Genomic DNA, 14915 nt, shown 5'->3' with positions numbered 1-14915 from the left:
TCAGAATAAACAGAATATTACAAGCAGAAATCCCCCACCTTATGCCCCTTCCCATTCACTATCCCTGTAAAAGTAATTACTATGACTTCTAAGATTTGTTCTGCTTGTTTCTGAACTTTATTCATATACTATGTAATTATTTGTACTTACATGCACTTATCTGGCTTCTTTTTGCTCAATATTATGCTTGGTGATCATCCATGTAGACACAAGAAACATTTGTTTACCCATTCTATTTCGATGGACATTTGGGCTATTAAGAATGATGCTACTATGAACATTCTTGTCCATTTGTGTCTTTTGGTGAACATATAAATTTCTGTTGGGTGTATACCTAGGAACAGCTGGGTCAGAGGGTCAGAGGGTGTATGATCACCTTTGGAATATATGGCCAAATTGTTTTCCAAAATGGCTGTAAAAATATACACACCTACCAGAAACATATGAGTTTCAGTGTCTTCACATCATCAATACTTGATATTCTCAATCTTTTTAATTTTAGCCATTTCAGTGGGGATGTAGTGAGAGATCTCAAGATACTGAGAGGTCCCAAGTATCTCATTGTGGCTTTAATTTGCACTTATTTGATGTAAATAAAATAGCTGGATGCATATTGGCCTTTGGATAGTTTCTTTTGCGGAGTGCCTATTGAAGTATTTTGTCCTTATCAAAATTTGATTATTTGTTTTTTCCTGTTGATCTGTAAGAGCTCTACAAGTCCCTTGTTGAATACATGTATTACAAATATGTATTCTCACTCTGCGACTAGTCTTTTCACTCTCATAATAACGTCTTTTGAAGAGAAGTTTTTAATTTTATAAACTCCAATTTCATGAGTTTATGAAGTTTTTAATTTCATAAACTCCTTCCTTTTCAGATCATTACCTACTCCAAGATCATAAAGGTGTTTTCCAGTTTCTCCCTAAATTTTTCTTTCACATTTAGCTCTATAATCCAACTAGACCTGATTTTTGTATATGTTGTGAGGTAAGGGGTCAAGATTCATTCCCTGCCCCTTCTACACACAACCAGGCACCATTCAATGAAAAATCCACCCCTCCCCTACTGTGGTGGATGCTACTGTTGTCATAAATTAGTCACATACATATGGGATTGTTTCTGGGCTCTCCATTATGTTCCACAGATCTGTCTATCCTTGCGCCATTACCACATTGTAATTACTGTAGCTTTATAATAAATCCTGTTATCTGATAAAGTCTTACGACTTTGTTCTTCAAGTTTGTCTTGACTACTTAGTCCTTTTCATGTCTATGTGAATTTTAGAATCAACTTGTAAGTCCCTCCTTCCATCATGTACACAAATCACCTGAGATTTTATTAGGATTCCATTTAATCTATAGAGCAATTTGGAGAGAAATGATATCTTTACAATACCAAGTCTTCCAATCTATGACTACCTATTATATCTTGTTTCTCTCTATGCTTTATAGTTTTCTGTGTAAAGATCTTACAAGACTTAAATTTGATTTGTTTGATTCTATTGTAAATGGTATTTTAAAAATTTCACTTTCTAACTGTTGGTTGCTCGTATAAGTTTGCTTATTAATTCTAATAGTTTGTCTATAGATTCTTTCAGAGTTCCTATATTCCCAAGTAACACATTTAGGTTCATGAAAGAGATTGCTCTGTAAATATCTTCTCTCAAAATATTGCTGCCAGCTCTTGGCATTAAGGCTTAGATGATCTCATAAAACAACTTGTATTCTATTGAAGAGTTTGAGTAACACTGGGGTTATTTCTTCTTTAAATATTTGTAAGAATTCACCAGTGAAGTCAGGTAGACCTGGTTTTCTTTCTAGATTTTTTTTAGAGACAGGGTCTCTATCACCCAGGCTGCAGTGCAGTGGCACAATCACAGCCCACTGTAACCTCGAACTCCTAGCCTCAACCGATCCTCCTACCTCCTGAGTAGCTAGGACTATAGGTGCACGCCACCATGCCCGGCTAATTTTTAAAACTTTCTTGTAGAGACAAGGTCTTGAACTCCTGGACTTAAATGATTCTCTAGCCTTGGCCTCCTGAAGTGCTGATGTCACAGGCATGAGCCACTATGCCCAGCCAAAATTTTAAATACTGAATTCAATTTACTTAACAGATAAAAACAGTATTCAGATATTCTGTTTCTTCACGTCAATTTTTTATATGCCAATTTTAATAAAGTGTCTAACAATTTGTCCATTTCATCTAAAATTTCAAATCTGTCTATATAAGGTTGTTCATAATATCTTCCTACCTTTTTGATATCTGTAGAATCTGTAAAGAAATTTTCCCTTTTCATTCCTGATATTGGTAATTCATGCTCTTTTTTTTTCTTTAACAATATTGCTAGAGGTCTACGCATTTTACTAATCTTTTTAAGGAACCAACTTTTGGTCTTGTTATTTCCTAATGCCAATTTGTTGTCTTTTTTTTTTTTTTTTTTTTGAGATGGAGTTTCGCTCTTGTTGCCCAGGTTGGAGTGCAATGGAGCGATCTCGGCTTACTGCAACCTCTGCCTCCAGGGTTCAAGTGATTCTCCTGCCTCAGCCTCCTGAATAGCTGGGATCACAGGCACCCGCCACTACACCCAGCTAATTTTTGTATTTTTAATAGAGACGGGCTTTTGCCATGTTGGCCAAGCTGGTCTCAAACTCCTGACCTCAGGTGATCCACCCACCTCGGCCTCCCAAGGTGCTGAGATTACAGGCGTGAGCCACTGTGACTGGCCAACAATTTGTTTTCTATTTCATTGATTTCTATTTTTTATTATTTCCTTTCTTCTACTTACTTTGGGTTTAATTTGCTGTTCTCTTCCTACCTTGATGGGTATTTAGATAACTGATTTTTTACTTTTTTCTATTCGAATATATGCATTTAAGGCTATAAATTTTTCATTGAGTATATCTTTAACTGATTCACACATATTTTCATAATCATGCTGTTGCAAATGCATTCTAATTGCCATCGTGATTTCTAGATTGGCAGTCATTTTCTTTAAGGAACTTAAAGGTTGCATTCTCTGAGAATATATCCAAGGGAAACGAAATCACTATGTTGAAAAGATATCTGCACTCTCAGGGTTATTGCCACATTATTCACAATAGCCAAGATATGGAATCAGCCTCAGTATCCATCAACAGATGAACACAGAAAATGTGGTGCATACACACAATGGAATACTATTCAGCTTTAAAAAAAGGAAGGAAATCCTGTCATTTGCAACAAAATGAATGAGCCTGGAGGGCATTATCTGTTAAGTGAAATTAGCCTGGCACTGACAAATACCACATGATCTCCTATGTGGAATCTAGAAAACCTGAACTCATGGAAATATAGAGTAGAATGGTAGTTACCATGGGTGGGGTGGGGCTGGGAAGATGTTGGTCAAAGGACACAAAATTTCAGTTTGATAGGAGGAATAAGTTTGAGATATCTATTGTACAACATGTTGACTATAGTTAATAACAATGTATTATATTCTTGAAAATTGCTAAGAGAGTAGATGCTCAGTGTTTTTACCACACAAATTGTGTGAGGTAATACATATGTTAATTAGCGCAATTTAGCTATTCCACAATGTATACATATTTTAAAACATCATGCTGCACATGATAAATACATTACTATGCAGCCATAAAAAATGATGAGTTCATGTCCTTTGTAGGGACATGGATGAAATTGGAAATCATCATTCTCAGTAAACTATCGCAAGGACAAAAAACCAAACACCGCATGTTCTCACTCATAGATGGGAATTGAACAATGAGAACACATGGACACAGGAAGGGGAACATCACACTCTGGGGACTGTTGTGGGGTGGGGGGAGGGGGGAGGGATAGCATTAGGAGATATACCTAATGCTAAATGACGAGTTAATGGGTGCAGCACACCAGCATGGCACATGTATACATATGTAACTAACCTGCACATTGTGCACATATACCCTAAAACTTAAAGTATAATAATAATAAAAAAAACAAAACAAAACAAAAATCTGGGCATGGTAGCTCACGCTTGTAATCCTAGCACTTTGGGAGGCCAAGGCAGGCAAATCACCTGAGGTCCGGAGTTCGAGACCAGCCTGGCCAACATGGTGAAACCTCATCTCTACTAAAAATACAAAAATTAGCTGGGTGTGGTGGCATGCACCTGTAATCCCAGCTACCTGGAAGGCTGAGGCAGGAGAATCGCTTGAACACAGGAGGCAAAGGTTGCAGTGAGCTGAGATCACGCCACTGCATTCCAGCCTGGGTGACAGAAGGAGACTCCATCTCAAAATAAAATAAAATAAAATAAAAAATAAATAAACCAAGTAGGTAAAAGCAAACAAACAAAAAAAGTTACATTGTATTGTTTTCTGGCCCCCATTATTTCTGTTGACAAGACAGATGTCAGTCTAATTGTTCCTTTGAAGATGATGTGTCTTTTTTCCTCTGGTTACTTTCAACAGTTTTATTTTTACTATAAAGAATGAAAGTGTGGTACTCCTTGTATTTATTCTGCTTGTCGTTTCTTGCACTTTTCAAATCCATAGCTTGATATTTGTCATCAGTTTTAGAAAATTCTCAATCACCGTCTCTTAAAATATTACTGCTTCTAACTTTGTCTCCTCCAGTCATGTAAATGTTAGACTTCTTCATCATTTCCTCATGTCTCTGTAATAGTTTCATATTGTTACTGTAAGAAGTTATGTAAAGCTATTGGCTTAAAGCAATACAAATTAACTTTCTTACAGTTCTAGACTCTGCCTAGCAAATATTGTGAGGGGAAAACAAGTTTTAAAAAATAGTTTCTGGGTACCGTCCTTCTCTAGGGATCTTGACCCAAGTACTAGCTACCTCGGGATCTCTAAAATCCAAGTTTTGTCTGCTCCGCCCCATAAAACTAACAGCTTCTCTGCTTTTAGAAGAAACCCTCTGCTAAGTTTCATAGCATCTTGTTATGCTCTAAGAATTAGCAAATTCCTAGGAAAAAAGAGAAGCATGGAACATCAGCCCACTTCTCTGAAGCTCCTTTGGTTCTATGATTGTGGTTTCTTAAGTCCTGGATGCCTCAGCAGGTCTCTGATGCCTTCAATTTCCTTTTTAATTCTCATCTTTCCTGTTCTTAGCAAAAGCATTAGTCTGCAGCAACCTCATCTCTCAGAGTCATAAGTGGAAATCATAGCCTGGGCTCTGAATAAAAACTCTACTGCTTATTAGTTAAGTGATTCGGCAAGTTATTTAACCTAGAGTATTTAAACATTTGAAGTTTCAATTTTCTTTCATGTAAAATGAACGTTAACACTATCTAATGAGGTTACTGCGAGGATGTGAAGATTAAATGAGACATATTTATAAAATGTCTGATAACAAAAACATTCTTATTGTAGGTTTTCTATGTGCCAAATACTTTATACAGATTTAATAATTTAATGTAGACATAGTTATCCTCCATTTCCTTTTCAAGACCACATATTAGTAAGTGATGAAGCTCAGATTTGACTCTAGAACACCAGTTTTCAATAACTACAAATTGTTGCTTCTATAATGTTGCTTGAGTATTGTTCCTGACACCAGTAAGTGGTCAATAAATGTAAATTATTATTATATAGAAAATATAAATGCTTCAGAAATAGACACCAATCACATTAGTTTTTCTACTTTGCTTTCTTCTGATGTTTCTCCTTTTCATTTTTGCAAAAACATTCTTACAACATTTTTCAATGTATTCTTAAAGACGCTATTGTGAAAAATGAATGTCTTACGGCCCACTGAGTAGATAGGCAATAATTTGCTTAGGCATTATTATATTGTTGAATATTTAGAAGGTTTCAAGTTTTAGACAGTATAGATATCAGTGCTATTAACATTTTGTGCCTTTAACTATTTTTCTTATTTAAAGTATCTTCTCAGAATAAAGTTCTATATGTGGAATTATTGGCTCAAGAGTATGAACATTTTATTATTTGTTGATATAACTGCTACTGTTATTAAGCCAAAAAGTTATGGTAATTATGATGCCACCAAGCAACAAACATGAAGGTTTGTATCAAGAGAATGGGAATTAAAGCTATGAAGTGTAGGAATGAAGGACATGTGGACACGGGAAAAAAAAAGGAGATATGAATTTTGAGGCTGGAAAAGAAAAAATGGGGTGCTGGAAATCATTTCTTTTGAAGCAGGCAAGCGCTTGTAATCCCAGCTACTTGGGAGGCTGAGGCAGAACAATCGCGTGAGCTCACTAGCACCACTGCACTCCAGCCTGGGAGACAGAGCAAGACTCTGTCTCAAAAAAACAAAAAAACAAAAAAAACCATATTAAATTATTATTATTTTGTTTAGTAGAGATGGGGTGTTGCTATGTTGCCTGCGTTAGTCTCAAACTCCTGACCTCAAGCAATCCTCCTGTCTCAGCCTCCCAAAGTGTTGAGATTATAGATACAAACCACTGTGCCTGGCCAACATATTATTTAAAAATTATACATATAAATTGCAAAACAACCACACAGATTAAAGGCCTACGTTCTAGAGGCTCCCCCCTCCTTTTTTTTTTTTTTGAGACAGAGTCTTGCTCTGTAGCCCAGGTTGGAGTGCAGTGGCTCGATAACAGCTCACAGCCTTGAACTCCTGGGCTTATGCAATCCTCTGGCCTCAGCCTCCTGAGTAGCTATGACCACATGTGTATATACCACCATGTCTGGCTATTTTTTATTTTTTGTAGAGACAGCATCTCACTATGTTGCCCAAGCCGGTCCCAAACTCCTGGGCTAAGGCGATCCTTCTGCCTTGGCTTCCCAAAGTGTTGGGATTACAGAAGCCACCACACCCAGCCTAGAGTCCACTTATTTGGTGTGTAATCTCAAGCCTTGAATTGCCTTATCTATAAATTGGCATTAAATTTTATAATATCCGACTAAAGCCAGAATTGGAACATTGTATCTCTTGTTTTATATTCCTGATATTAAATTTGTTTTGTGAGTATACCATATTTGAATAAAAATGAAGGAATCTCTCCTTTTTTGCTGATATGCTTTGAATATCTTACATGCTATGCTTTGAATATCTTATCTTGTGATGAATATCCTGTTATGAATCTTATGTCAGATTTTAAGTTACTATTTTAAAAGGTTACTTTACTTTGTGGGATTCTCTGAAGGCCAAGCCATTTGCCTGCTCTTTCTACAATCACATAAATCTTACTGTGTATATCCAAAGGCAGTTGCTTTTCTACAGCTGTCTTCTTCCTTCTTTGTTACTATCACAGATTTTGGGGTAATAGGTACCTGATCATCAGGGAGAACACAGAAGGCCTTGAAAATGTGGGTTTAACTATACCAAGATCTTTTGCTCTGTTTATGTACTATAGCCTCCCCAGTAAAAACAAAACAAAACAACAAACAACATCTCTGCTAAATGCTTCATTATGTACACAGGTAAGTCAGTGCTTGATTGTCCCAAGTTCCAGTTCAGATTTTCCAATTTCCATTATCCTCCAGTAAATTTTAGTAGTGATACTGAGGAATCATGGAGTATGAGAATAAACACTGGCCTTAGAGGATCTGCATTCAAATCCTGTCTCTACCACTTACTGGTTAAGTAATTTTGGGCAAGTAATCTAATCTCTCTAAACCCTATTTTTCTCATATGGAAAAATGCCAAATTATTAGAATTAAGATAACATGTAGTGCCTAGCACAATACTACATAAATGTTAGTCAAGTGGGAATTGGAATTATGGCTCAGTGTGGTCTGAATCTGAATATTATTCAGAAAATAAGGACAGCAGCACTGAATAAAAGTATTTTTTTGAGCTGAATAATATTAGAGAATTTTGATTTCTAGGATCCTCAAAAATCCATATCCTTTAAAGAAGCCATATGGGGTAACATGTATAAGGGTCCTGAATTCCTTCATGTTCCAACAGATCCAGGTTCCAAGGTATGGAAACACTTATCAGATTATAAGCAAAGAGAACAATAATTTTATGTGTGTTCAACTAGCCAAAAAATTTTGCTGGTAAAATCGTGGTGAAAACAACATCCTTATACATTGCTGTTATCATTAAAAATCAGTACAATCTTTTAGGGAAATGTAGGTATCATATCTAGAACTACCCATGCTTGTAGAACCATTAATCACACTCATAAGATTTTATCTTCAGAAAAAAAGTCAAATAAGGAAAATAGCTATAGTTTTATTTAATAGTGCCTGGCACATAAAAGGCACTCAAATATTTCTTCAAATGAATACCTTTATTTGTACTGACTTCTCCAAATCACTGCCCTTGGGTCCTTCTCATTAAGATTTATCTATTTTTATTACCTGAGAGCTTTAGAATCAAATTCTAGCATCTTTGTCCAGTCTCTATTCTCCCATCTTCCTCAGTAACTTTGTTTTGATTGCTACTAGACTCCTTACCTTAGAATACTTCCACTCTTTAAACTCAGCTGACCGTAACACAGAAACCAAAAAGACCGTATACCACATCCTTGACCTAATCAAGAAGAAATCTGAAGCTTCCTTCAAGGTCATAAGATGTTTTTCTCCTTTGTTAATACCTCTGTAGTCTAAGCATTTACCAAAATCCCTGCTACATTAAGACAAAAAGCCAGAAGCTATCCTCATATCCATCCTCACCTGATCCTTAACATACCTTTAGCCCTGTACCTAGCTGCTTATATTTCTCTCTGGGATCTGAGAAAGAATGATCATTTCCTTGCTTTCACATCTCTTGCTTCTTTCTTCTGGCCCCATTCAAAATTCTCTGTTCTTCAAGTCTCAGTATCTCTCTCTTTTAGATATAATTCACATACCATAAAACTGACCCCTTTAGTGTACATTTCAGGCTGTTTTTTGTACAGTTGACCCTTGAACAACATGGGTTGAACTGCATGAGTCTACTTATATGCTGATTTTCTTCTGCCTCCACCACTTGAGACAGTAAGACCAACCTTTCCTCTTCTTCCTTCTCAGCCTACTCAACGTGAGGATGACAAGGATGAATACCTTTATGATAATCCACTTCCACTTAATGAATAATAAATAGCAAACATATTTTTTCTTCCTTATCATTTTCTTAGTAACATTTTCTTTTCTCTAGCTTACTTTATTGTAAGAATACAGTACATAGTACATGTAACATACAAAACATGTGTTAATCAACTATTTATGCTATTGGTAAGGCTTCCAGTCAACAGTAAGCTATTTACGTAGTTAACTTTTTGGGAAGTCAGAAGTTATACATGGATGTTTGACAACACAGGGGTTAGCACCCCTAACCCCCTCATTGTTCAGGTGTCAACTGTATATTAGTATACAAGATATTTTAGTATATAAGGTTATGCAACCACCACCACTATCTAATTCTGGCACATTTTCATCACTTCCAAAGGAAACTCCATACTAGCAGTCACTCCCATTCCCATCCACTAATGTACTTTCTGTCTCTATTAGTTTTGCCTAATCTAGACATCTCAAATAAATGGAATCACACAATATGCTGCCTTTCGTATGTGACTTCTTTCACTTTAATATTTTCAAGTTTTATCCATGTTACAGCAGGTACTGCTACTTTGTTTCTCTTTGTTGCTGAATAATATTCCATTGTATGGCTATATTGCATTTTGTTTAGTCATCCAATAATTAATGGACATTTGAGTTTGCCTTTTACAAATAAGGCTGCTACAAATACTTGTGTGCAAGCTTTTGTGTGAACATGTTTTCAGTTCTCTTGGATATATACCTAGGAGTGGAAATACAAGTTAAGTGTCCAAATATTTGATATCAAAATCTATTTGGTTTCTGAGTTCGGGTAGCAGAGGGTATCTCTCACAATGCAAACAATTCTATACTGAGCTCTCCACGCCATCCCTACTCAAACACCTACCATCTTCAAAGTCTGCAGATATTAGTAACAATTTACTTTTTTCCAATTAAATTGAGGAGCAGAGATCAGTTCTTATAGCTCCAGTTATATAGCAGGTGCTTAATATATGCTTATCTGACACCCTAAGAAGCTCCCAAATGAGAGAATGATGACTTACTACTCACTCTTTCATTTTATAGATATTTGAGTGTCTAATGTATGGTAGCCATTGTGCTGATGCTGGGCATAATTGTGGACAAAAGTTATTGATCAGTTTTGTCATACTCCAAGAGCCAGCTCACGTCCACAAATATTTACTGAATACCTATGATGTGAATGGTCTTGTGCCAGGTATGACAGCACAGAGTGGGATAAGATCTAGTCTGCAGCCTTTTAGGGAAGGCATAAACTCTACCTACAACAACGCAATAAAAACAAACAGGAGCACTGGACAGTAAGTGCTGTAAGAAAGGTATAATGCTCTGGAGAGTTAATGGACAGAACATGTACAGTTTGGGAGAGTGTAGAAGAGGATGGATATCAGAAAATATTTCTTAAATGTGGTACTTGAGAAACGACCTCAAAGAAAGTGGCATGTTGATAGATGGGGATTACTAGGAAAAAAGAGTGTTTCAGGCAGAAAATAGCATGAGCAAAAAAAAATATTAATGCTGGGTGCAGTACAGATGTTTTTCCCCCAGAGGCTATCCCGTTTGGATGTGTAGATGAGTAATGCGAGGTATGATCACAGTGTGAAAGGTCTTCATTTTTGGTTTTAGTATTTAAATAAGTTTAGGAGAATGAGTTGAAAGTCTGCCTGTAACAATTCAAATTACCTTAGTGATTTGTGCCAAGATTAAGATTCCTTTTCTTGAAACTTTTCTATTTTGTATATCTTCTAGTCATGGAAATTAGTGATTTCTCCTTCCCACAAGGAAAAAAATTAAATCTTGACAACTATGTGAGCATGCTGATAGGCAGACAAGGCTGAAGCTCAGTCAGTCTACCACTGCATCCCATACTGTGGGGAAAATGTAAAGCTTAAAACAGACATGTGGGCAAATCACAGTAGCCAGAATAGCAGAAGCAAGATTGGGGGTAAGATAATTGCATTAATGAAGCTTCTGGCACCAGGCATTGGACCAGGAGATTTACATATAACATTCTGATTCCACCAAACAACCCCATTTGGATTTGGGAAAACTGAGGCTTAGGGAGGTCAAATAAATTGCTCATGGTTACCAAGCTAGTAAGCTCAGCCCGTAAAATGCAGAGACCAGTGCTGAATTTGGGCCTATCTGATCCCATATTTTCCCCATTGTTCACTCTCATCTGTTTTCACAATACAAAGGAAGCTAGAATGGTAGGAAAATGATACATATATCAATGAAAGGGGCTGAATATTTAACACAGGGGCTTCTATGGTCTGGAGAAAAATTAGGCTGAAACATTCAAATCTGGGTTTAGAATGGCTTAGAGTTTAAGACCAGGAGAGATCAAGTTTAGGGCTGCTTCTTTACCCAGTTTGAACAACGACCATAACATAGATCTTATTTAGGAATACCAAGTGAGCAAAATTCCAGTTTTAATTTGTAAATTAGAGAGTAAACTACAGGAGAATATGAATATTTGGCCGTATTTACTGTATTCAAAGTCCTGAGAACAGTGACTGGCACATAGCAGACACTCTCAACTTTTGCTGAAATAATGAAAAGTCACGTAAGGGGTATTCTCATTTGAATACCTGTGAAGGCTATGAAATAAAGACAGCAAAGCAGTAAGGTGAAAAACCATTCAAGTTCTTAAGATACTTTCTTTAATCCTCAACCCTACAGCAAAAACAACAACAACAAAAACAAACCACCACCAAAACGACAAACAAGGAAAGCAACAGTTGCAAAACATTAGCCTGATTTTACAAAGAAAAGTAGATGAAAGAATGAAAAGACACTTCTGTATTATGTATAACATCTCTGTGGATAATCGAATTTCAGTCAGATGGAATCCAGAATTGTGACCTACGGTTTTAATATTTCAAACTGCTGTGAGCAGTGTATCCAATGACTGTCTTTGGAAAAGAAAATGGTTATCTAATCCAAGTATTTGAAAAAAGATTTGACAATTTCTTTATTATATAGATGGCAAGTAATGGAATGAAATCTCAAATTCGTTAACTTGAAGTAACAGTACATGTACAAAAATATTAATTCTTTAAATTTTGATACTATATTTCTATTAAACATGCAAAGAAAACTGCACAAAGGGCATTAAGAAAAAAAAAAAAAACGTTTGGAGGACAGCAAGCCTCTCCAAAGAAACATTTTTAAAAAGAATAAAATAGGTTCTATGGACCTTCCCTCTCTATTTTTCACAAGCTTTTCTAATATTTCTTCTTTGATGGAACCAATGAATAACTGCCACTTATCACAAAATACCTTCTTTCAGATATGTACTTTATATATTGCTTTCTTCTAAACAGACACTTCTTCAAGCTGCTCAAGTTTTTCAGCTGCAGCAATTTTTCTTATTTCTATTATACTGTATTTCTTCCATGGAGTATCATAAAGACCAATTTAATAAAGACAGTTTCCAAAAGGCAATATTACTCTATCTCAATCAGTATTTTAACATTATATTCTCTATTTTTTTCATTTAGTTCTACAATCTTTCCATACTTCAATAATTCCTAACACTATAGTTTCATTTGTCAGGGTGACCATGTTATATTTTCTTCTATATTACATTAATATAGAAGATAGTGAACACTTTTTCTTTAATCAATTAATTCTTACTTCGGGCAGTCTACATGTTCCTAACCTATTAATAACCACAAAGATAATGTTTTGTCTCGCTTTTTCAGTCAACTACTGCAGCAATTGTGTGGTCTTTCAAAATATAAATCATACTTGATTTTAAGGTCTTAGATTCTTTTTTAAAAGTGACCACAGAAGGTTAAAACATGTATTTTTTTCTTTACTGTAATATTTGGTTTAAAACGTATTTTCTAATGAACTCTCAACCAAACAGCTGTTTATTTATTTATTTATTTTTGAGACGGAGTCTCACTGTCGCCCAGGCTGGAGTGCAGTGGAGTGATCTTGGCTCACTGCAACCTCCGCCTCCTGGGTTCAAGCAATTCTCCTGCCTCAGCCTCCTGAGTAGCTGGGACTACAAGCGCGCGCCACCACGCCCAGCTAATTTTTGTATTTTTAATAGAGACGGGGTTTCACCATGCTGGCCAGGCTGGTCTCGAACTCCTGACCTCGTGATCTGCCCACCTCAGCCTCCCAAAGTGCTGTGATTACAGGCGTGACCAAACAGCTTTTAAAAAAAACTATTATAGAATTAAAATAATCGCAGAGTCTGAGGCTAGATTAAGTACAATCCCAAAAGAAAAAGTACACAGGCCTTATTACTTCAAAAATTCTTCCAAGACAATACAGTTCTAGGTTCACTGATATATATCCTAAAATTACTAACATTATTCAGATTTCAAAAAGTAACCTTCAAATAGATTGATTCCTTCAATACACAGACGCACACCCCTCTAAGTACTGTGTTATCTGACAACAGAAGCCAAGGAATCAAAATTATTGAGTGTTTATTACCGCCTCACACATATTTTATTAAAAATGAGATACTGAAAACCAGAAAGTTCTTATTGACCTTTTGTCCTTTGTGAGCCAACTTTTTCCTGTTTAGAATCTGAGCTGAGTCTCATGACCCTTGCTTTATACTTTAAAACCACAAAGAACAGATACCATTTAAAAATCAGTGACGAATTACAAAGGAGGAAAATGTAATAAAATACAACTTTCACAAATGTTACGTGTAAGCTACACATAAGAATTTTTAAGGCTGAAGAAGCTGTTCTCAGGCACAGGGCAAAACCTGTAGCCTCAAATCAACAGGCCTAATAATTTAAGATGTCAATTTTATCAGTTAAGGTAACATCAAATTTGAGTACTTCAGTGTGATACTTTCATTCTGCTAAGATGAAAATGCCCCAGATTTTATGTAAAATATTCAGTCCCCTAAATAAAAAGTTATCTCCTTAAAAGAGAAGCTAGATTTCCTGTTGCACGTCAAGGAAGAGGGCACCACACTTCACCCAGCCAAGGCTGGACTTGAGTAGGGGTGCAGGTGTTGGCAATTCATCAGTCACACAAGCTATGTCGTCTTGCAGAGGTGAATAGATTTTTAACAAGGGCTTTCGAATTCTTTGAAGAAAACACTGAGACAATTTTGCTGGGGAGGAAATGCTCCATCTTCCACGTGGAAACAAACTCATAAATTCTGACTGCAGGTTGGTGTTCAGCACAACTTGGAATAATCTAACTTTTCACATAAAACACAATCCCCAAGCTGCAAGATACTGTCTCCGCGAATGGCACCAAGCACCACCTTTTCAAGCCCTCACCAGCACTGGAAGTGGGTTGGACACCCCCAAACCATCACCACCCCCCCCAACAGGAAGTGAGGGTGTCCCCCCTCCCCAGGACGGCCTTCCTCCCCTCCCCCAACCGGAAGTTGAGGCGCCCCCATTCAGCCGGCCTCCAACCGAGACAAATCAATACCACCACCACCAAAAGAGGGGTGATCTTCAAGGGGTGAAGGGCATCTCGACTGGGGCCACCCCCAAGCTCGCCTTGCTTACTGACCTGCTGACGACAGGGGCAGGAAGGGGCCTGGGGCCTAAAGAAAGTCCCTTGCACAGAGGACAATTCCCTCAGCCCCTCTCAATCGCCTTCACTTCACGCACTCGTCGTCTCACAGCTGGACAAAAATTCTTCCGCAGCACTTTATTTTGGTGTCCTTTCCTTTTCTTTACCTAATCTCTTAACCACCTTTCTACAGGTAACTCCTCTTACCGCATAGCATTTAGAATTGCTCCGGTGAGGAGAAAAATGAAATATTTTCCACGGTACCTTCAGAAAAATGAAGGGATTATTTTGCCCCAATGCGGCGAAGGACTACGTGGTTACGCAAGGTGAGCCTTATTTTCGTGGAGGTTTCTGGGAGATGTAGTTTTATTTTTATTGCGAAGGCCCGCAGAAAGTAGAGGAACT

At 36.9% G+C, this 14915-nt stretch overlaps 2 protein-coding genes across 7 annotated transcripts in view; one reads left to right on the top strand and one right to left on the bottom strand.

Moving 5' to 3' along the window:
* HMG20A (high mobility group 20A) overlaps nt 1–14823 on the bottom strand; it is a 67830-nt gene extending 53007 nt beyond the window's left edge. The window contains exon 1 of the mRNA XM_002825709.6: nt 14508–14823. The gene's annotated coding sequence lies outside the window, so the exon portion shown is untranslated. The remainder of the gene's footprint in view (nt 1–14507) is intronic.
* PEAK1 (pseudopodium enriched atypical kinase 1) overlaps nt 14379–14915 on the top strand; it is a 313738-nt gene continuing 313201 nt past the window's right edge. For 4 of the 6 annotated variants that reach the window (XM_054531190.2, XM_054531186.2, XM_054531187.2 and 1 more), the window contains exon 1: nt 14750–14836. The gene's annotated coding sequence lies outside the window, so the exon portion shown is untranslated. Of the gene's footprint in view, nt 14837–14915 lie in introns of all 6 variants that reach the window. The other 2 variants (XM_054531185.2, XM_054531202.2) reach the window with 2 other exon arrangements.

The sequence above is a fragment of the Pongo abelii genome, chromosome 16 (genome assembly GCF_028885655.2).
Source record: "Pongo abelii isolate AG06213 chromosome 16, NHGRI_mPonAbe1-v2.0_pri, whole genome shotgun sequence".
Taxonomy (NCBI): Eukaryota; Metazoa; Chordata; class Mammalia; order Primates; family Hominidae; genus Pongo; species Pongo abelii.
The sequence above is the reverse complement of the archived record's forward strand: the minus strand, read 5'-3'. Positions and strand labels throughout refer to the sequence as shown.